This window comes from Podarcis tiliguerta (genome assembly GCF_965153285.1).
Source record: "Podarcis tiliguerta genome assembly, chromosome: 4".
Taxonomy (NCBI): Eukaryota; Metazoa; Chordata; class Lepidosauria; order Squamata; family Lacertidae; genus Podarcis; species Podarcis tiliguerta.
The window spans coordinates 79,291,774-79,313,886 of record NC_139537.1 but is presented as its reverse complement, the minus strand read 5'-3'; the positions used below and the strand labels follow the sequence as shown (position 1 = coordinate 79,313,886).

General features: G+C 42.3%; 1 protein-coding gene across 1 annotated transcript in view; it reads left to right on the top strand.

The window, feature by feature from the left end:
* Positions 1–22,113, top strand: part of LOC310676306 (protein-lysine methyltransferase METTL21E-like) — a 489,683-nt gene that overhangs the window by 281,605 nt on the left and 185,965 nt on the right. The gene's annotated exons all lie outside the window — the stretch shown is intronic.

The following is a 22,113-nucleotide window of genomic DNA, read 5'->3' as shown; positions in this document are numbered from 1 at the left end:
ACACAAGATTAAGTGCAACTTGTAAGTAAAATATTTCCAGATTGTGATTTAACCTCTGTATCAGAGAATTTATAAGGCAAGCAAGTGTAACATAGGGATGGAAATGCTTTATCTTTAAAGGGGAAACGAAAGGGAATGAGTTTGAGATAAAATGCCCTTTATGTGGCTGAAAACATACTGCATGCATAACATGGCAGAGCAGACAACATTGGCTCAGCTCTGATTCTTTTTCACCAGTTATACATATTTTCCGTTTCTCAAATTAAATGTTTTTTTTAAAAAAATAATAATAATAAATACTGGAAACTTTGCTACAGTTAAATCAAATTTCTGACTGCTTTCCATGTTTACTTTTTTGACAGCCACATGAATCTGGCTAAGTGCAGAGATTTGCCTGAGTCATATTTTCATTTTTGGTCCGATGCAGACATAATCCTGCAAATTTCTTAAGCCGTAGTTCAGGACTGGGAAATTGACTGTGTTCTCCCCCCTACCCTGTTCTATCAGTGACAGCAAGGAGGAGAAGCTGCAATGATGAACTTTTTCTATGTTTTATGACTGTAGATCATGGCATCAGCAAAGTGGGCATAACTTGATACAAAAAGCGACCCTCTCAATAAACTATTTTGACCCTGATACTAGTCTTTATCTTAAATATGTCCTGGAAGGTATGAGTAAATATGTGGACCTCCTAATACGTAATGTAATGATCAGCACAATAATCTTGTGTTACCAGCAAAGTTTAATTTTCACCCTCTGTAAGAAAGAATTGGGTTCCACACATAGGCAATAGAATCTTCTACAGTGGTGCCTTGCAAGACGAAAAGAATCCGTTCCGTGAGTCTTTTCGTCTAGCGGTTTTTTCGTCTTGCGAAGCAAGCCCATTAGCGGATTAGCGGATTAGCGCTATTAGCGGTTTAGCGGCTATTAGCGGCTATTAAAGGCTTAAGGGATTAGCGGATTAGCTGCTAAAAGGCTATTAGCAGCTTGGTGCCTTAGAAAAAGGGGGTGGGGAGCGAACCCCCCCCCCCCAGGAATCGCAAGACATTTTCGTCTTGCGAAGCAAGCCCATAGAGAAATTCGTCCTGCGAAGCACCTCTAAAACGGAAAACCCTTTCGTCTAGAGGGTTTTCCGTCTTGCGAGGCATTCGTCTTGCGGGGCACCACTGTAATGGTAAACTCCTGATTCAGGAACATACCAGAAATCAGTGAATCGTTTCTCACTACGTTCATGTCCTTTCCACATCAAACTTACCAAAGTAAACAGAATTTATTCTGTTATTCTCTTAATAAGTTAATTTAGAATATGCAGGAAACAAAAGAAATAAATAAATTTAAGGAACTGTACAAAGAGGAGAAAGGAAGTCGAGTTTTGAAATGTTAAAATGACTGTAAAACTATTGACATGTATATAACTGAAAATCACAAATTACTTTTAAAAAAGTAAACAGAATTGTAAACAGACAGGAAATAAACAATGGTGCAAAGGAATAAAGGTGTTGTAACATTTACTCATCCAGGAAGACCCCTTTCTCCATAAGAAGAGTTTGGATTTGATATCCCACTTTATCACTACCCGAAGGAGTCTCAAAGCGGCTAACATTCTCCTTTCCCTTCCTCCCCCACAACAAACACTCTGTGAGGTGAGTGGGGCTGAGAGACTTCAAGGAAGTGTGACTGTCCCAAGGTCACCCAGCAGCTGCATGTGGAGGAGCGGAGACGTGAACCCGGTTCCCCAGATTACGAGACTACCGTTCTTAACCACTACACCACACTGGCTCTCATAAGGAACTCTCATAAGGAACGGTTGGCCCCAAACAGTACCTAAACCCCAGATTTCCAGTGGTTGGGATGCTTGTTTGGACATGAGCAGAGTACCTATTCGACATGCCAGCAGATTGTGCAAATAGAAAAGCCAGTATGGGGTTGTCAAAGGAAAAACACCTTTACTGACAAGCAGTCCAAAGTATATAGTGGTACCTCGGTTTACGAACTTAATCCGTTCCGGAAGTCCGTTCTTAACCCAAAACCATTCCTAAACTGAGGTGTACTTTCCCTAATGAGGCCTCCTGCCGCCAGTGCCCTTCCACCGTTTGGCTTCCGTTCATAAACCAAGGTAAAGTTCGCAAACCGGGACACTATTTCTGGTTTTGCAGAGTTCGTAAATTGAATAGTTCGTAAACAGGGCTGTTCTTAAACCGAGGTACCACTGTGATGCAGTTTCTCAGCTTAGTCGTTGTAGCATAAAGTAATCCTACCTCAGTCCATTGCTAATTCCCAACAGACAGCCTACAGCAAAAGGAATAAAGGCTATTTCCAGCAGCATGTGCTCCCTGTAGCAATCCAACACACATTAGGTTCTAGCCAAAGGGTATTTAGACTTTATTTTGGGCTGAGTCACACTCACAAGTTTGCAGACTCACACTTGGCCAGCTGCAGGTACAGGGCAATTACATACATTCAAACAACCCTTTCCTATCCCTTTTCTTTGAACGCATAAAGTTGTACACACTAACATTGCTCACAAGCTTCAATGCTCATCAGTGATCTCAAGGCCCGATGCTTCGTTCAACCACGGACCAAGGAATGGGGGCAAGAGATTTATGGCGTAGGATTTTAAGGAAAGAGCTTAACTCTTGCAGAAGGTACAGATCTCTGATTCCTGACTTTGTGTTCCATTACGCTTCGAGACCAGGTAAAGCCTTCTTTCTTTTTTCTTCTCTTCTTTCAGTGTGGGTACTTGGCAGATTGTTACGCTCATGCTTCAGGCTTGGGTAGTTAGTGACTGTAGGCGCAAAGAAGATGCTGTAGCTGGGCATTTGGTGGGGTGAAAGTCGGAGAGGAATTTTTGCCGAGCTTAGATTGCAACCTGAGCCATGGAAGAATAATCAGGAGATGGCTCCAAGTTCAGAACACAGGAGCGCTTCATGAGCACACGAGATTAGCATTCTGAACCAGTTTGTTACAAAGGCCGGAAGGTATGGAATATTGCCACTGCTTTACAAGCAAAGAAAACAATACGTATCCCATCAGTATGGGTAACTGAGGAACAGATGTGTGGAATAGCTTTCTATCAGAACGTATTTAGAAATCCGCAATTCAGAATACACTCATAGACCTTTGAGCTACCCTACAGCAATGCTTGGGTTGTGGATTTTGATATTTTTAGTAATGCGTCGTTAGTTTTTTTGACAACTGTAATTCCAGCATTATATCTTTGCATTTTGTAATTTGTTAATTGCATTATAGATTGTCATCATTGCCCTTTGTTTTTCTGATTACATTGTGTCAATACGCAATGTTATTTTGCGGTGACAGTCATTAATATTATCTTTGCTCCCTAGCATATAATTATTTGGAGAGTGGATTTCCTGAGCCTCTTCCCGGCCCCCACCCAACAATACTAATAAAGATCTGAAACCTTTGGCCTGATGCAAGTTCACTTTTTCACTCCGTCCTCCTTCTCATAAATCTCTCTCTGAAGAAGATGTAGCATCCTCAATATGCTGCTGATTTTTAAACTGTCTTTTAGGCACAGGATAATGAGTTACAAAAATGCTATTGATTTTGTCCTAGCAAATCCTATGTGACCTTGCCTCGCCTCTGTGCATTATCCTTTTGCTTCTGTTTCTAATAAGTCTTAGAGGGAAGAACTTTTTCTGTACCATTCAGTTCATGAATTATAGACAAAATATTTCTTCCTGTAATCTATCCAATGTTCCTTAATAGTAATTTTCTAAAAATGGGCTTCCATAATTGAGAAGACTTCAGTGTGTCTTAAATGACTGCATTGGCTACCATAGTTATGGCTGCCATATTTATTTTCCTGTAATACAGTGCACCAGACATTGAAGTTCTAGCTCCATATTTTGTGTGTTTTGGCAGCCATGGTTTTTCTTTACTCACAGTGCACCCAAACTGGATTTTTTGGTGTGCTGCAATTGGGATACATATGTTCTACTTACTTGTGAGCATCATGTCTGAATAGGGCTTGTAATAGGCAAAAGCAAAACCACACAAACACATATCAAACAGCAAAAACAACAAGACCACCAAAACATCATTTGAAATTTTCATTTCATATTTCATTTCACTTTTAATTTGCATTACAAGCTGATGAAACAATAACCCAGCAAAGATCACAACGTAACAATCTGATACAATACAAAAAGTTACAATAACTTTAAAAGAAACAACTTAAATAAAGCAATACAATCGTACCTTGGTTCTCAAACAGAATCCATTCCGGAAGTCCATTCGACTCCTGAAAATGTTTGAAAACCAAGGCGAGGCTTCTGATTGGCTGCAGGAGCTTCCTGTACTTAATCAGAAGCCATGGAAGCCACATCGGACGTTCGGCTTCACAAACCAGAACGCTTCTGGGTTTGCGGCGTTCAGGAGACAAAATGTTTGAGTCACAAGGTGTTCAAGAACCAAGGTATGATTGTATTAAAAAATCATTAGCATACAATAGTAAATAGTAAAATTAGATATCAGCAAATAATAATTAAACAGTTTACACTTAACAATTACATTCAAGAATTAGTAAACTGTAATCTATAAAAAATACTGTAATGGCGTAAAATACCACAAAACATACAAAAATGGAGAAACTTATAAATTTATTTTTTTTTAAATATCCCTCTTCTCTCTTCCCAGCTGCTTCTGCTGTTCTGAAAGTCATGGTCTGGGAAAGGCTCTTAGGACTGGAATCCCATAGTTCAACCAAAAATGTCAACAACAGCAAGGACAGCAGTCCAAAGCTCATGGAGGGAAGAACGTCACATACAGAGATGCAAAAGAAACAGCGAAAAGCCATCTAAAATAGCCAGATTATTTAACCATGCACTGAAAAGCATGTAGCGCCAGAACTTGATAGACTGCACTCAGAAGGGAATTTCACAAGGTGCATGCTACCACTGAGAGGGCCTTTTAATCTTTCCCTGTTGTTCTCCAGACCATCAGCCCTGACAGTGCAAGGCAGGGCAACGTTGAAATAGTCCTGGTCAGCACTCCATGTGATCTGACTATTGACTAAGCCATCTAGTGCATGCACCCAGAGTCTTCCTACATACAGGTTTGTGGTATTTAGTGGGCAAAGGATTGTCTGCATGGAGAAAATTTGAACACAGCTGTCTTACGCCATCTTTGAATAAGACAACATTAATTTGCAGTGTGAATTACCTATAAAGGCAGTGGGTACCCTTAGCTGAAGACTCTTGAGAGTCCCATGGACTCCAAGAAGATCAAACCTCTCCATTCTTAAGGAAATCAGCCCTGAGTGCTCACTGGAAGGACAGATCCTGAAGCTGAGGCTTCAATACTTTGGCCACCTCATGAGAAGAGAAGACTCCCTGATGCTGGGAAAGATGGAGGGCACAAGGAGAAGGGGACGGCAGAGGACAAGATGGTTGGACAGTGTTCTCGAAGCTACCAGCATGAGTTTGACCAAACTGCGGGAGGCAGTGGAAGACAGGAGTGCCTGGCGTGCTCTGGTCCATGGGGTCAGAAAGAGTCGGACATGACTAAATGACTAAACAACAACAACCCTTAGCTGAAACAGAGGCAGGTGCTTAGAGCAGTAGCACGTTGCATTGGGGGTATGCAACCGTTTCATGGGGGTCTTCATTAAAGCCAGCACACATAAAATGAGAAGAAATAAAAGGGATGAACTTTTGTTTCAAATGAAGGGGGGAAAGTTTAGAGCTCACTCATCTGTAATTGCAATATGGTATGTGATAAATGTATTGCTGAGTTAATGGAATGTACTGAACCCTCCAGGCTTGCTTGTATGTCTCTGTAGCTGGCTCAAAAGTGAACTGTTTTTTCTCTCCCTCCCTCCCTCCCTCCCTCTCTCTCTGGAGAGGAATGTGTGCAATTTTAAGTGCAAAAAATAGTACTGTGCCATACTCAGAAAAGTGCATTTAGATATTTTCTCTCTCTCAAGTAAAGTAGATTAAATGTTAACATATCTTGGGGCTACGATTTTAAGGGTCACAAAATCCAAACTATGATGGGTGGCATTGTAAATCCAAGCGAATACACTTCTGTCTGGCTTAGACTTGGAGGTCCTCAGCCATTCCACGTTTTCAAAACGGGTCAATTGTGGTAGCTGGATTGCATGAGGTAGAGGACTGTATGGCTCCGCCCACATGACCATTGGGTTCACAACCCACAGAGAAACTGTGATGACCCCAGCCTATAGTAGATTGACTGTGAGTGCTAACTGACATGTCCAATATTCATCTTTCGGTATGCATAATGGTGTCTGTTATGCATGCAGATGGTGTGAGGATGATTAGGGAGGCAGGAGAGGATATATTGTTTAATAATATCCTTCCAAACTTGCGGTAGTAAGTTCCATATTCTAGCAGAGTTCCAAACATCCCCCTTTTTAGATTACGCAGCGATCAGCTTGTTGGTGACTCATCTGAGTTTTACTATTAAAGATTCCTTCCTGGTAAAATCCCTTGCCTTTCCCTCTTAAAAAGAATAAACACAAGAATCTGATTAACGTTAATATAAAAATAGTTTACTCACAGATTCATTCAGGTTCACAGACATATCCCTGGAGGCAGGCTTAGGTTACTTAACAACTAGAACTATTCCATAAAGAAGTTAGTCCCAAGTGACTGCGGCTAAGCAGTCACTTCTCCAAACACACAGCAACATCCAAAATGGAGAACACACACACTGATCAGAACATGGAGGCCGTGTGCTCCTCCATGCTAGTACAACAGACCACACCTTTTTCAAGTCACATGTCTACTGTAGGAATGTTGTACTTGACTGCAGTTTTACATCCCACATATACAGTGGTGCCTCGCAAGACGAAAAGAATCCGTTCCGCGAGCCTCTTCATCTTGGGGGTTTTTTCGTCTTGCAAAGCAAGCCCATTAGCAGCTTAGCGGCTTAGCGCTATTAGCGGCTTAGCGGGCTTAGCGGATCAGCTGATAAGCGGCTTAGCGGATCAGCTGATAAGCGGCTTAGCGGCTTGGGAAAAAGGGGGGGGGGGAGGAAAAAACCCCCGCAGGAACTCGCAAGACATTTTCGTCTTGCGAAGCAAGCCCATAGCAAATTCATTTTGCGAAGCACCTCCAAAATGGAAAACCCTTTCGTCTAGTGGGTTTTCTGTCTTGCGAGGCATTCATCTTGCGGGGCACCACTGTAGTACTGTCAGGGAACTGCCATCGGCTCAGGGGCGAGAGGAGAAAAGCTGGATGGATTACAGAGAGCCCCCAAAGATCGTGGGAAGCAGCACTTCCTCAGTGGAGGAAGGAAGCCACGCCTCTAGTGGAGAGGAGATGCTCGGAGGAGGCAAGGCGGTACCAGCACACCTTGCCTGAGCAAAGCGGGGAGGAGAGCGGTCCTCCTTTACCCAAGCCATCCGTGCGCAGTAGGCTTCCACGCAGAGAGGGGAGGCGCAGACTGGGGGTCAAGAAACTACTCTGCTGGGGAAGATTTAAGCACTGCCCACTCTCAGATTCTGCCAGTGAATGAGCAAGACACAGAATAGAGGCGCTCTGCATTCTAAAGGTTTTTACCACCAATAAGAAAGCTTTAGAACAGACTATTGAGGCATATTATGGGACGCGGGTGGCGCTGTGGGTTAAAGCCTCAGTGCCTAGGGCTTGCTGATCGAAAGGTCGGCGGTTCGAATCCCCGCGGCGGGGTGCGCTCCCGCTGTTCAGTCCCAGCGCCTGCCAACCTAGCAGTTCGAAAGCACCCCTGGGTGCAAGTAGATAAATAGGGACCCTTACTAGCGGGAAGGTAAACGGTGTTTCCGTGTGCGGCTCTGGCTTGCCAGAGCAGCGATGTCATGCTGGCCACATGACCTGGAAGTGTCTTCGGACAGCGCTGGCCCTTGGCCTCTTTGAGTGAGATGGGCGCACAACCCTAGAGTCTGTCAAGACTGGCCCGTACGGGCAGGGGTACCTTTACCTTTTTATTGAGGCATATTGCCCTGATTGCTCTCGAGCAATCAACCGATACACCTAACAAGTACTTATGATTTTTAAAAAATAAAGTTTTTTTATTAGTACATATGATGTATCTTGCCGTCTGCTGCCGTTGTGTGGCATCATTCACAGTTTTCCTGGGATTATGATGCTTATCCAGTGGTCCTCAGACTAGGCTCTATGCTCACTGACAACACAGAAGAAGAATGTTCATTGAAATAATTACTCAGTATGGTTCAAGAGAATGAAAATATGTCACCTAGGTTAGTTATCCTTTAAACAAAGAATAAATATTTGTTAAGCATAATAATTTTCACTAATAACAATGCAGCATCTGTATAGCTCATTTCAGGAATTCAAAGCACGTCACTTCAGTTCTAAGTGGTGGTTTATTCAGATCTTTTTGCAGATTGTGCCATGCATACCTACCCCTGAGGCGTTCAGTGGTAAATTAGAATCCAGCAGGGTAATTGCAGTTAACACTTCAACATTTTTCTTTTCCAGGTATCAGGGGTTCTGCTGACCTAGAGCAAACGTGCATTAAGATTTACTTACACAACGTGGCAGAATATATATTTGTTACAGTCATCATCGGGGATGGATTACAACTTCACACAGACGCAACATGATAGTCGATATCAAAGCTGTACATTTGGAGTCATATGAGATTGAAGGTGACTGGGATCAGTCGCATGAAGGTTGAAAGTTAGGGTTTGTTTTCCCACTCACAATCAAATCATTAGGCGTATTGTTTCAAATGTAAAGGGGTGGGCTGATCTGGCAAAATCAGGGGAGCCAACTTGAGAAAAATATTGGTGAGCCCCACCCTGAATAACTGATCACAAGATGTGTCTGTGTGTGTGTGTGTGTGTGTTTGTAAATGCTTAGCAGATCCCCACCCCCTCTCTTTGCAAACCTTGGAAACCATACCAGCAGCCTGCTGACACATTTGCCTTCACGCTGTCATAGAAAGGATGCATTCAGATGTAAGAATTGCCAAGTTCATTTTCCTTCTTAATAATGCTACTGCTTCTCCCTTACCTGTTGTGCTATGGAACTGCGGCTTTCGGACTGATACGTTTGCCGTGTCATGTTAAATTTCATTCACACCAGTGGATGTGGTGTCAGACGACAGCGGATACCGTTGGGCATGTCACCACCTGCTCCCCTTTTAGGTGTACATGGAAACGGTGGGCGGAAGCCATATGTCGGCATAGTGCCCCCAATTTCGTTCCGTTATTTTTCAGGTTAACAGGGTTACAAACAGATTTCCCTTCCCCGGAAGCATGTAACACAGAAGTGAGCTCTAAACTTCCGCTAGGTTTTCGCAGAGCCTCCAAGTGTCCCTGTTTTCCAGGGACAGTCCCAGATTTACAGAAGCTCCCCGCTTTCCCTTCTCCTATTTTCCTTGGAGAAATGTTGGAGGCTATGGGGTTAGCCAACCCCTGAGCCATCTGAAGACAGAGTTGTACAGTGGTGCCTCGCAAGCCGAAAAGAATCCTTTCCGTGAGTCTCTTCGTCTTGCGTTTTTTTTCGTCTTGCGAAGCAAGCCCATTAGCGGATTAGCGCTATTAGCGCTATTAGCGGTTTAGCGGCTATTAGCGGCTATTAAAGGCTTAAGGGATTAGCGGATTAGCTGCTAAAAGGCTATTAGCGGCTTAGATCAGCTGTTAAGTGGCTTAGATCAGCTGTTAAGCGGCTTAGCGAACAGCTGTTAAGCAGCTTAGGGGCTTGGGAAAAAGGGGGGGAGGGGAAAAAAACCCAGGAATAGCAAGACATTTTCGTCTTGTGAAGCAAGCCCATAGCAAATTCGTCCTGCGAAGCACCTCCAAAACGGAAAACCCTTTGGTCTAGCAGGTTTTCCGTCTTGCGAGGCATTCGTCTTGCGGGGCACCACTGTATATGGAAAGTTTCTTTTAATGTTTAATGTTTAATTATGTTTTTAAATATGTTGGGAGCCATCTAGAGTGGCCGGGGCAACCCAGTCAAATGGGCGGAGTATAAATAATAAAATTATTATTATTATTATTATTATTATTATTATTATTATTATTGAAGAGGACATTCCTATTTTCATCAGAGAAATGTTGGCGGGTATGGCAAGTGGTTTTTTTTTTTTTATGTCGTGTGACAGATAATACAAAATGTGTAAATTATCAGGTAAGGAGATATCAGGAAAACAGAACAAAGTGTTGTATGAATGCAGTCTCTTTGGTCTCGAAATTGTCAGTGAAATGTATTTTGCTCACTCTCCCTCCCATTACAGCCTGCACAGAATTGAGCCTGTGACCTTTTCGGTGTTAAAACATTTGGAGACATTTTGCATTTTAGAAGGCTGGAAAACAGGCACTTCAGAGGGATATTTATTGAGCAGGATGCTTTGTTTTGCTTCTCTCTTTTATTTATTTTTTTGGTAGCTACGTACATTCTTGGTTCAGGACTGACAGCACGTTTTCCTGTTGTTGACTGCCTCTAGTTTCCTTTTGTTGGAACGCCTAAACGAAGCTTTGATGTGCGAAACAATTGCCATTATCTTCCGCCATTCGCCACTTTGTTTGGAGGCTTCTCAGTGTTCTTAATATTCAGATTCAGTTGAGTGACTCAGGGCCATCCAGCCCTGTTTTTTCTCTGAGAGAGAGAGAATGATGAAACATTGTCTACTGTATTAGAGCATGTTGAGAGCAGAACCAAGGGAATATGTTTGGGATTTCATTCTAATTGACAGTAAATAGCCGTGGGACTCAGATGCCACAGCTGTCTCCTATTAGATCACTGTTCAGATTATCAAGTTAAAATAATCTGCCCTGACTTCTGCACAGTAGTAGGGCGGCAGAGGCAAACAAACAGAAAGGGAACAGGGGGAAAGGAGAAACATTAGGCACTCCCCAAAAATGCCTCTGGGGTGAATTATGTTGATAGCTTGCAACCGAAAATGGGCCAGAGCGCAGCCATGTTAAAGCAGCCTGTCACTACACTTAATACTCAACGCTTCGATATTTGAGTCACAAGCACAATTGAGCGCTTCTAACTGACTGGCTGTCAGCTTTAGTTCAGCAGGTCAAGGTGCGTGGAGAGAGGACCTGACTATCCTCTCTGTTTGCCGGGTCTCTGCGCTCTAGTTCTGAGGATTCGTGAACATTAGGGGCAGCCCCATGCTGCTTTAAATTCACATTAGCGTTCATCAAAAACACCCTTTGACTCGGCTACAGTTTAGCTCCTTTCTAAAGCTTCCCCGCTTTCCCGTGGCATCCGAACGGCTTCCGTTTGCCGTAGCAGAAGTGAAACAGGAAGGGGGCTTTTTCTTGCGAACCTTTTCCACGCACAGCCAGGCCTCTTGAGGACCTAGTGAGCATCTCCTCCTTGGAACTGCGCCTTTCTGCAAACCCCCACGCATTTAAAAAAAACCTGTCTTGAAAGGCATGTAAGGAACAGTTTTTGTTACGCAGGAGGTGTGAGGTGACATGTGCCAGGGGCCTCAAAGGCTTTCCCCACAATAAGTACAGTGGTACCTCGGGTTACAGACGCTTCAGTTTACAGACTCCGCAAACCCAGAAATAGTACCTCGGGTTAAGAAATTTGCTTCGGGATGAGAACAGAAAATCGTGTGGCAGCGGGATACCCCATTAACTTAAGTGGTGCTTCAGGTTAAGAACGCCATTTCTGTTCTTATCCTGAAGCAAAGTTCTTAACCCGAGGTACTATTTCTGGGTTAGTAGAGTCTGTAACCTGAAGCGTATGTAACCTGAAGCATCTGTAACCTGAAGCATCTGTAACCCAAGGTATCACTGTAATTATTTAATCTGAAGTTAATTTGTAAAAAAAGAAAAAAAAAGAAATTCAATGGAAATTCTATTGGAAAGAAAGAAAACGAATAAAGCATAACAGAACAACAATAAATACAAGAGTTAAAAACTAGAGCTAGCTAGAAAAATACAGCCGTAGGGATAAACAAAACCAGCTAGTCAGAAAATCATCAGAGATGGAGCCAATCAAGCTTTCTGCAGCCTAAGTGGGGAGCCACAAACAAAAAGGCCCTATCTTCTTTCCCAGTTACTTGAGCTTTTATTGGCCACAGATCTAGGAGCAAGACCTCAGATGGTGGTTTGGAGGGGGGGCAATCTCATATAAGGGAAGGCAGTCACTCAGATAACTTGGTCCCAAACCCAATGGAGGTGGTAGACAACAGATATATGGTAATTGAACAGACAGAAAATATATAAGCAGATACAATTATATAAAGATATAACTGAAGGACAGGATTTTAAAATTATTTATTCCAGCACTATCATTTCAGCATCATCGTTTATTTCTAGCCAACAAGAAAGAATTAGAATATTTGCTTTGATGTTTGGTTTGGTGGGGGGGGGGAGGGATATGAGATGTGCAAAATTAGGAGCAAGTTAAAATATGAAAACATGCAAAATTGTATTATGGAAGCCATCAGTGTTTCCTTAGTTAATATCTCTCTCATTCTGAGAGCCAGAACAGTACAAATAATTAATAAAGATAATGTAGAGAGCTAAACCACAGAAGAGAGAAGAAATTAGGGATCTATGATCCATGGAAAGTATTCTATCACTTCAAAGCTATTTTAAGTGTCCCTGTAATTCTTGGTTTAACTGTAGCAATTTATTCCAAATAATTGGTTGCTGTGAGACACTTTCAGAAAGGATGAAAACCTCCATCAGGGGCTGGATAACACATTGTTGAGTATTTTAAACATTAGACAATTAGAACTAGAAATAACAGTGTCACAGTACCAATGACTAATATTGCAGGATGAATACATTAAATTCAGAGGTCAGCTACAGAAAATTAAATGGGGTCGCATTAATATTCATGAAATAAACCATTATTGTGAATTAAGTATGGTAATCAGTTACAGCATATCATTAAGGATGTCATAGAAGCCTCTTTAATAGTGCAGAGATGATACAGGTTATACATAGTAATAGCTGTACAGTATCTATTTTGGAATAGAATTGAAGCAGAAGATAATGGCTATTTAAGTATGACATGAGTATTAAGTTTTATAGTTGATGGTGTTACATTTTGAACTCTAAACCTCTATAGTAACTGGAGTGATGTGGATTACCGTTGTACCACGTAGTTTAGAAATATCATTAGGTGGATGGTACTGTAACAGAAAACTGCTGCCTTAAAAAATATAAAAAGAGAGTGGTCGTAAAGAATGATAAATTCTGCTTATGGCAATGATAAATTTAATCATATCAGGAAAAGAATTTTTGAGTTTTTTATGAATCCGTCATTAAAGGTTTTCCCCTGCTGAATATCTTATGAGTTCCATGAAACGGGGAGAAAGCCGTTCAGGAGGTGGATCTGTGCAGACTTCAGGCAGCTGTTAATCTAGGGCAGGGATTCATTACCAGTGGTTGAAATCCTACTCATCTCAGAGGGACAAATGGCCATCCTGGCTTGAGTTCATGAGAGTCACAGTCCAACAACACAGGATCACTCCCCCCCCCCCTTAATCCAGGGTGATATAGGACTATGGGAAAAATTAATCTGATTATTAATGCAATCCTATTCATTTAGTTCATTTAGAGCCAGTGTGGTGTAGTGGTTAAGAGTGGTAATCTCGTAATCTGGGGAACCGGGTTCACGTCTCCGCTCCTCCACATGCAGCTGCTGGGTGACCTTGGGCTAGTCACACTTCTCTGAAGTCTCTCAGCCCCACTCACCTCACAGAGTGTTTGTTGTGAGGAAGGGAAAGGAGAATGTTAGCTTTGAGACTCCTTCGGGTAGTGATAAAGCGGGATATCAAATCCAAACTCTTCTTCTTCTTCTCTTCTCTTCTAGGTCTAATAGACAAAAACAAAACTGACAGCTTGGGCTACACTTAAGAGTTCTCGAATAACTCAACTGTGAATTGTGGCTTTCGCAACAAAAATATGTAACGTGCCCCTCAGATCAGCCTCCATTTCTGAGGACTGGAAAGTAACCAATGTAACACCATTAAAAAAAAAAAAGGAATCCAGGGGATACCCTAGAATTTACAGGCTGGTTAGCTTAGCTTCTGTCTCAGGAAAACTGGTGGATGCATTGCTAAAGATAAAACAATGAAGCCTATAGAAGAACAAGTCTTGCTGAAGCAGAACTAGCATGGCTTCTGCAAGGGCATGTCTCTTCTGACCAATCTATTAGAGTTCTTTGAGAGTGTCAACAGCTGATAGAGATGACTGGCAGAGTGGACTTTCAAAAAGCATTTGGCAAGGTACCTCACCAAAAATGTGAGGAAGGTTAGGATCAGGAAATGGTTAAGTAGCAAAAAGCAAATACAGTGGTACCTCGGGTTACATACGCTTCAGGTTACAGATTCCGCGAACCCAGAAATAGCACCTCGGGTTAAGAATTTTGCTTCAGGATGAGAACAGAAATTGTGCGACGGCAGTGGGAGGCGCCATTAGCTAAGGTGGTACCTCAGGTTAAGAACAGTTTCAGGTTAAGAACGGACCTCCAGAACGAATTAAGTACTTAACCTGAGGTACCGCAGTAGGAACAAGAGGACAGTTATCTGAATGGAGGGCTGTAGGGCATGGGTAGGCAAACTAATGCCAGGGGGCTGGATCAGGCCCAATCGCCTTCTAAATCCAGCCCGCGGACGGTCCTGGAATCAGCGTGTTCTTACATGAGTAGAATGTGTCCTTTTATTTAAAATGCATCTCTGAGTTATTTGTGGGGCCTTCCTGGTGTTTTTCCATGAGTAGAATGTGTGCTTTTATTTAAAATGCATCTCTGGGTTATTTGTGGGGCATAGGAATTTGTTCATCCCCCCCCCCAAAAAAAATATATAGTCCAGCCCCCTACAAGGTCCAAGGGATAGTGGACTGGTCCCCCGCTGAAAAAGTTTGCTGACCCCTGCTGTAGAGTCCCCTAGGGAATAGTATCGGTATCTGTGCTTTTTAACTCTCAATCTCGATTTAGGGATGAGCAGTGAGGTGGCCAATTTTGCTGATGATGCTAAATTGTTAAGGGTTGTTAAAACAAAAAGAGAAAAGACCCAGACTGACTGAATGGGCAGTAAAATGGCAAATGCAGTTCAATGTAAACAAGTGTAAAGTGATGCATGTAGGAAAAAATATTAATTTCACATATATGTACATGGAGTCTGAACTTGTGGCGGCTGACTGGGAACGAGACTTCGGGGTGGCAGTGGATTGCAGGATAAAGGCATCCACCTAGTGTGTAGCAGTTGAGAAAAGGGAAAATTCCATATAGTGGTACCTCGGGTTAAGAACTTAATTCCGGAGGTCCGTTCTTAACCTGAAACTGTTCTTAACCTGAAGAATCACTTTAGCTAATGGGGCCTCCAGCTGCTGCCGCGCTGCTGGCACGCAATTTTTGTTCTCATCCTGAAGCAAAGTTCTTAACCCGAGGTACTATTTCTGGGTTAGCGGAATCTGTAACCTGAAGCGTATGTAACCTGAAGCGTATGTAACCCAAGGTACCACTGTACTAGTAATCGTTAGGAAAAGATCTGAATGTCCAACTGCAGATATCATAATGCATAACTACAGTTACAGTAACAGACGGTACAGTTCTGGTTCCCTCACCTCCAAAAGGATATTGCAGAGTCGGAAAAGATTCTGAAACGAGCAGCCACAATGATCAAGGCAATGGGATCAAGGGGATGAGTAGCAATGAAAGTGAATGTTGAGAGGTTCAGGACCGTTCAAAGAAAGTGCTTCGTTAATGAAATTAAACTTTGGAATTTGCTCCCGTGGGAGGCCACGTTGGCCATCAACTTGGATGGCTTTAAAGTAGGATTACAAAAAATCGCGAAGGGTAAGGCTATCAATGGCTACTGGTCCTTATGGTTATGCTCTGCTGTGTTCTGTCTTTATGATCTGCCTCCACTGGCATGCTTCTGAATGCCTGTTGCAGGAAACTGTAGGAGGGGAAACTGTGCTCAGGTTCTGCTTGCAGATTCCCCCTAGGCATTTGGTGATTGCCTGATCCAGCAGGTTCTTACTATGTTCTAACTGGAAGTAGGTAACATATGTGGTGAAATCTTATTGAGCTCGATAGGGATGACTCCCAAGTAAGTGGCTGTAGGGATGGGGCCTAATTAGGTGAAGAGCCCAGCCCTCTTCAGCAAGATGGGATCTCTTTACCCAGAATTGTTTACAAATCCTAAAAGTGTAGTGACTAACTGCGGCTACTGGGTGGTGAATAAGAAGAAGAAGAAGAAGAGTTTGGATTTGATATCCCGCCTTTCACTCCCTTTTTCAGGAGTCTCAAAGCGGCTAACATTCTCCTTTCCCTTCCTCCCCCACAACAAACACTCTGTGAGGTGAGTGGGGCTGAGAGACTTCAAAGAAGTGTGACTGGCCCAAGGTCACCCAGCAGCTGCATGTGGAGGAGCAGAGACGCGAACCCGGTTCACCAGATTACGAGACTACCGCTCTTAACCACTACACCACACTGGAATTTTGCACATTGTTGTACATTGTTTTGTTTGTTTTCCTTCTGTGACTGTATCCCCAAGTATGTTTTATAAGCTGGTCTCCGACCGTAATAAATTATCTGTCTGTCTGGTTCATAGCTGTCAACTTTTCCCTTTTCTTGCGAGGAATCCTATTCGGAATAAGGGAATTTCTCTTAAGAAAAGGGAAACGTTGACAGCTATGATCTGGTTCTGCGCTTGACTCCTGTGGCTCTCTGGTTCAGATTAAGCTCTGAATGTTTCCTATAACAGTATCTGTGGCATTGGCTTGCAAATTCAGAATTAATTTATTTTAAATGTAGGGGCCCCGGATTCATTTAACTAGTCCCGCCAGCTGAAGCTCTCACAAACATTTTTTCTAGCAACACAACGGGGCTTTCCCCTTTCTCCACCCCTCCCCCATGCTCCCCCACCCAATGGCTTGGGTTGGGGGGGAATCCCCAGAGAAGTGCTCAGTGGGAAGAGAGGGGTGAGCTTTCCATCGGGGAAGCAGAAATTCTTGCACTGACAGAATGCTTGTTAACAGCATGATGTTGAATTTCTCCCAATGCAAGTAATTTTAGTAACTACAGCTGTTGGCAATTGCTGTGTTTTGTGTCTTAAAACTCTCCAAACAGATGGGTAAAAAGTAGACTGTGGTCCATTGGTGGTTCATTGGCTTATTTCCAGTAGGCCATCTGGTGGTTGCTATAGATATTCTTGAAAAAGGACTCTGGACATCACATATTGTTCAGCAAGAATGCATGGATCACTTAACACAGGATCAGTTTGCGCCAATGAGTTATGCCTGAATTGCTAAGAAATTCTGAGTATGCACCTTTGCCTTGAAAATTTCAGATAAATTGGTGGACTGTGGAGATCTGGAGAAGGTGGGGGAATAGATGACACAAGTCAGTCTTGCCCCTGCCCTAAAAACACTTTTCATATTACATTTGAGTTTTCATTTACAGTAATCCTCTTTTGTCAATAGAGGAACAGCCACTGCCTAGTCTCCTGGGACTGCTTTGGATTCAGTACAAAGTACCATAGCAACATGAAATACTCTGTCCGAAATAAAAAATAAAAAATAGTTGGCTGTAGGGGAGATAGGATATTGCCAAGGCAGCTGCTGGGAGATATATTTGTATACATATTATTGCACATAATCCCTTAATTTTGAGCTTGCATTGGGTAGGGATCAGAGCGGGATTGGAAAGATATGGAACAGATGAAATAAGGAGAACAGAATGGATGGATAGATTCTACTTGAAATGAAATGACCTATTAGGATTGACTAATAACTGAAAAGAAGTATTAAACCAAAGAGCTGAATGGTCTACAGACAAAAGCTTTAATTCAGATTTAACCAGGGGCCTTTCAAAGGCCTATAAAGGTTGGTTTTAAAAGCCCAGAGGGTTCACTTAAAAAGAAAAACCACACACAGAAGGGAAAGGACTGGCAAAATTTAAACTCTGAAAATGCTTGTTCTTTTGACCAGTTTATGGATAATGCAGCTGGTTAAACTACACTGCAATTACAGTATCTCTGCATCTGGGGGCAGAACGTTCATTAATTCAAGCACTGACTCTGCAAACAATAGTCGATCCCCTCATGCGATGTCTGTGAGTCTAAGAAAGGTTGGGGGGGGCACCAAACTATCTACTATTAATTCAGTTTATTCTAACATGCAGCTACACACATTTTGTACAATGTCAATAAGTAATATTTCTTTTTCAGTCGGGCATAAGGGATTTAAGGAGCTAGGCAGTTTCTAAAGAAAAGAAAGAAATAGATTAAAGAAGATGGAAAGAAATAGAAAATGAGGACGAATACTGGTTCCTTTCAAATCGTCATAACCTTATCTTAATAGCATATTATGGGACTAATTACTTGACCAGTCAACAGCATTTATTGGCTCATATGAACTCCAATTAAACTGGATGTGGAGGCATACAGTCATTATGTACCAATACAAAACAAGCGCAGTACAAAAGGTTGTGTATTTGTGCCACAGTACGATTTGTAACATTGTGCTGAACATGTTAACAATTTTTTGTTTTTGTTTTGGGATGGTCAGATTGTCAACACCTGTACCTGGGTATTGTGCAAGCCTCCAAAAAAGAATTCTCTTACACCACATCTGCTCTCTTGCTTTAGCCATATCTTTGATTGTGTGCTCTCCTGTTTTTAATCCAGAGGATCGCTGATGCCCTAGGATCCCATTCAGTAAATGGTAGGCTATTGTGATAGATACAAAGGTGTTCATTTTCGGAATCAACTGCTGATCAATTTGAATCTGATGCCTGTGCTGACGATGTTGGAGGAAAGCAAGTGCGTGTCCTTCTCTTAAGCTTCTAGCTAATGAATATGTTACTTTAAACCATGTGAGGGCACTGTTTATCCAGCAATCTAGCCCTCACTTGATTGTACAGTAAACCCTCGACTCACACAGGGGACAGTGCCTAAAGCCAAAATTGCATATAGTCAAAACACATTGGGGCCAATAGCAGGTGGGATTGCCAAAGCCTTTTCTCCCGGACAGGCTCACTGTAGTCTCTGACTAAGTTAACTCCACCCCTAAAAAGCTGAGCCATTTTGCTTCTTGTTCCCTCCCGACCTGTTGAGACAGGATGTCTGCTGTTTTCTCTCACTCATCTCCTTTCACCCTGTAAATATTTCCTGCATGAATAAAGCATTTGAACTTCAGAAACCGCAACCTAATTCACCCAAGTTGCAAGGTCTGCTAACTGATGAAAAATTCAGCATCAACACTAAGAGTACAACTTAGGCCTGGTAGCACTGTTAGTTCCTTCTCTTTCAACAGGCAGCTTTGCAAATCATAGGACAGACACTCAACTCTCCATTCAGCTGTTTGTGTAGGCCCTGTGTCCTTCCTTCTCCAATTCTTCTGTTCTCTTTTTTCAATCATATCAGCATCTCTTTTGTGATGTACTACAGTTCCCGAGATGCCAGGAGCTTTGCTTTTGCTTGCTAGTATGTGTTTTGACTTTCACCCATCCTGGAGAACAAGTCCTTGAAGAAGATGTACATCAGATGATGAGACTTCAAGAAAATTCTGTTAAATAGAAAGCAACATTTCAGAGAAACTACCAGACTTGTGTAAGGTCTCTTTCCAGTAGGCACAAAAGACTGCAAGGCTTTAGGACTCAGCTAAGGCAAAGGTAAAGGGACCCCTGACCATTAGGTCCAGTTGTGACCGACTCTGGCATTGTGGCACTCATTTCGCTTTATTGGCCGAAGGAGCCGGCATACAGCTTCCGGGTCATGTGGCCAGCATGACTAAGCCGCTTCTGGCAAACCAGAGCAGCACACGGAAACACCGTTTACCTTCCCACCGGAGTGGTACCTATTTATCTTCTTGCACTTTGACGTGCTTTTGAACTGCTAGGTTGGCAGGAGCAGGGACTGAGCAACAGGAGCTCATCCCGTCCTGGGGATTTGAACCGCCGACCTTCTGATTGGCAAGTCCTAGGCTCTGTGGTTTAATCCCCAGGACTCAGCTACACAGCTGCAAATAAAGCATTTTAAGTGTGTTGTAAAGTGCAGTATACAAAAGTGACACTAGATGGCAACACTGAACTATGGGAGATTCAATGTATTTTCCAAAGTGTTAAAAAAACCATTTTCACAGCATTTTTTATTTGTGTGTAGATTCCATCATACATACTCAACTAAGAAGTAGACAAATTGAAGGACGTGTAGATATACTGATATACTGGACCTTATTCCAGACAGCGTCATAAATAACATGGGTTAGAGGCAACAACGATGCAGTTTTGGAGTAGCCATTTTGTGATGGTCCCCCATTACCATTTAGTATGCCATAACAATAAACCACTGGCCACTGGTTCCATCACCTCCTGGCAAATAGAAGGGGAAGAAATAGAGGCTGTGAGAGATTTTACTTTCTTGGGCTCCATGATCACTGCAGATGGTGACAGCAGTCATGAAATTAAAAGGCATCTTCTTCTTGGGAGAAAAGGAATGACAAACCTAGACAGCATCTTAAAAAGCAGAGACATCACCTTGCCAACAAAGGTCCGTATAGTTAAAGCTATGGTTTTCCCAGTAGTGATGTATGGAAGTGAGAGCTGGACCATAAAGAAGGCTGATTGCCAGAGAATTGATGCTTTTGAATTATGGTGCTGGAGGAGTCCCATGGACTCCAAGAAGATTAAACCTCTCCATTCTTAAGCAAATCAGCCCTGAGTGCTCACTGGAAGGACAGATCCTGAAGCTGAGACTCCAAGACTTTGGCCACCTCATGAGAAGAGAAGATTCCCTGGAAAAGACCCTGATGTTGGGAAAGATGGAGGGCACAAGGAGAAGGGGACAACAGAGGATGAGATGGTTGGATAGTGTTCTCGAAGCTACCAGCATGAGTTTGACTAAACTGCGGGAGGCAGTGGAAGACAGAACTGCCTGGCGTGCTCTGGTCCATGGAGTCACGAAGAGTCGGACACGACTAAACGACTAAACAACAACAACAAACCGAATCTGCAACATACTTTTCAGGGCTGATAGCCATTTTGTAGATATGGGGCAAATCCTAGTCCCACAAGATACAACTTGGAGTGAGGGATCATCTTCATAGTTACACTTTGTTGGGAAAGTGAGTCGCAGCACCCAGCTATAAGTAAAAGAAGGGAGATAATGCACTCAAATGCTAGGATAGCTCAATTCCCCAGTCTTTTCTTGCTCCTTTACTCTATGTTTCTTGCTCCTTTACTGTCCTTTTCATTCCTCCAAATATCCCATCTTTTCTTCTTTCTCTGTTTTTTCTTCCTTCCTCTTTCTTTTCCTGTTGGTTCTTATTTCTATTTGCCTCAGTCATGTTCTTTATTATTATTATTTTGTTGCTACAAAAAGTTTGAAGGTGGGCAGTGTATTGGCTGCTTGTGCAGTAGGAAAAACAAAAACTTAGAATAACCGCTGATAGGTGAAGGTTAAAATGTATCAATAATAGAAGCAAATCCTTAAGAGCTTTTTTGCAATGTCCAATCAAAAGAAGAGTTGTGTCGTTTCATTGTAGATCTCTATGTGATTTCACTAGTAATACCTGACATCACCACAGCCGAAGATGCATATAGCAAGAATCATATTGGCCATATTGATCACAGTGATTTGTCATTATTTGACAGTATCCCTGAAACTTGAAAATAAGGTTGGCATTTAAATGGAAAGTCTACTAAAGAATAGCTTCCGAACCGCATCAGTCATGTTACTTTTAGACATTGTGAAATCTGTGTTGTGTTCAGTTTTCCATGGTGATTAGTTTAAGAATATGTGTTGAGAAGAGATACTTCCTGGAAGCTAGGCTTGTCCGTGTTGTGGGAATGCCAGCTCTTAGGACTTCCGATGAAATTTTCACTGTGCGAAACCAACGTAGTAAGTCACTTTTAGATAAGCCCACCATGTAAAAAACAACATTTCTGGTGCGAATTATATCTTCCCTTTCTTATTTATTTATTTAGTGTGTGTGTGTTTGTATGATTTTTCATATAGTCTATGAAAAACCCAAATCACAATATTTGAATCACATTAAATCTTCTAATTTGCTGCAGTAATGATTTAGGATTTTAATTACAAGCTTGAAAAACACATTTAGAACATAGTTGGGGGGGGACCCTGGAATGTTAATTTGTCCTTTAACATTCATTGAAAGCAATATGTCCAATGTAATTACAG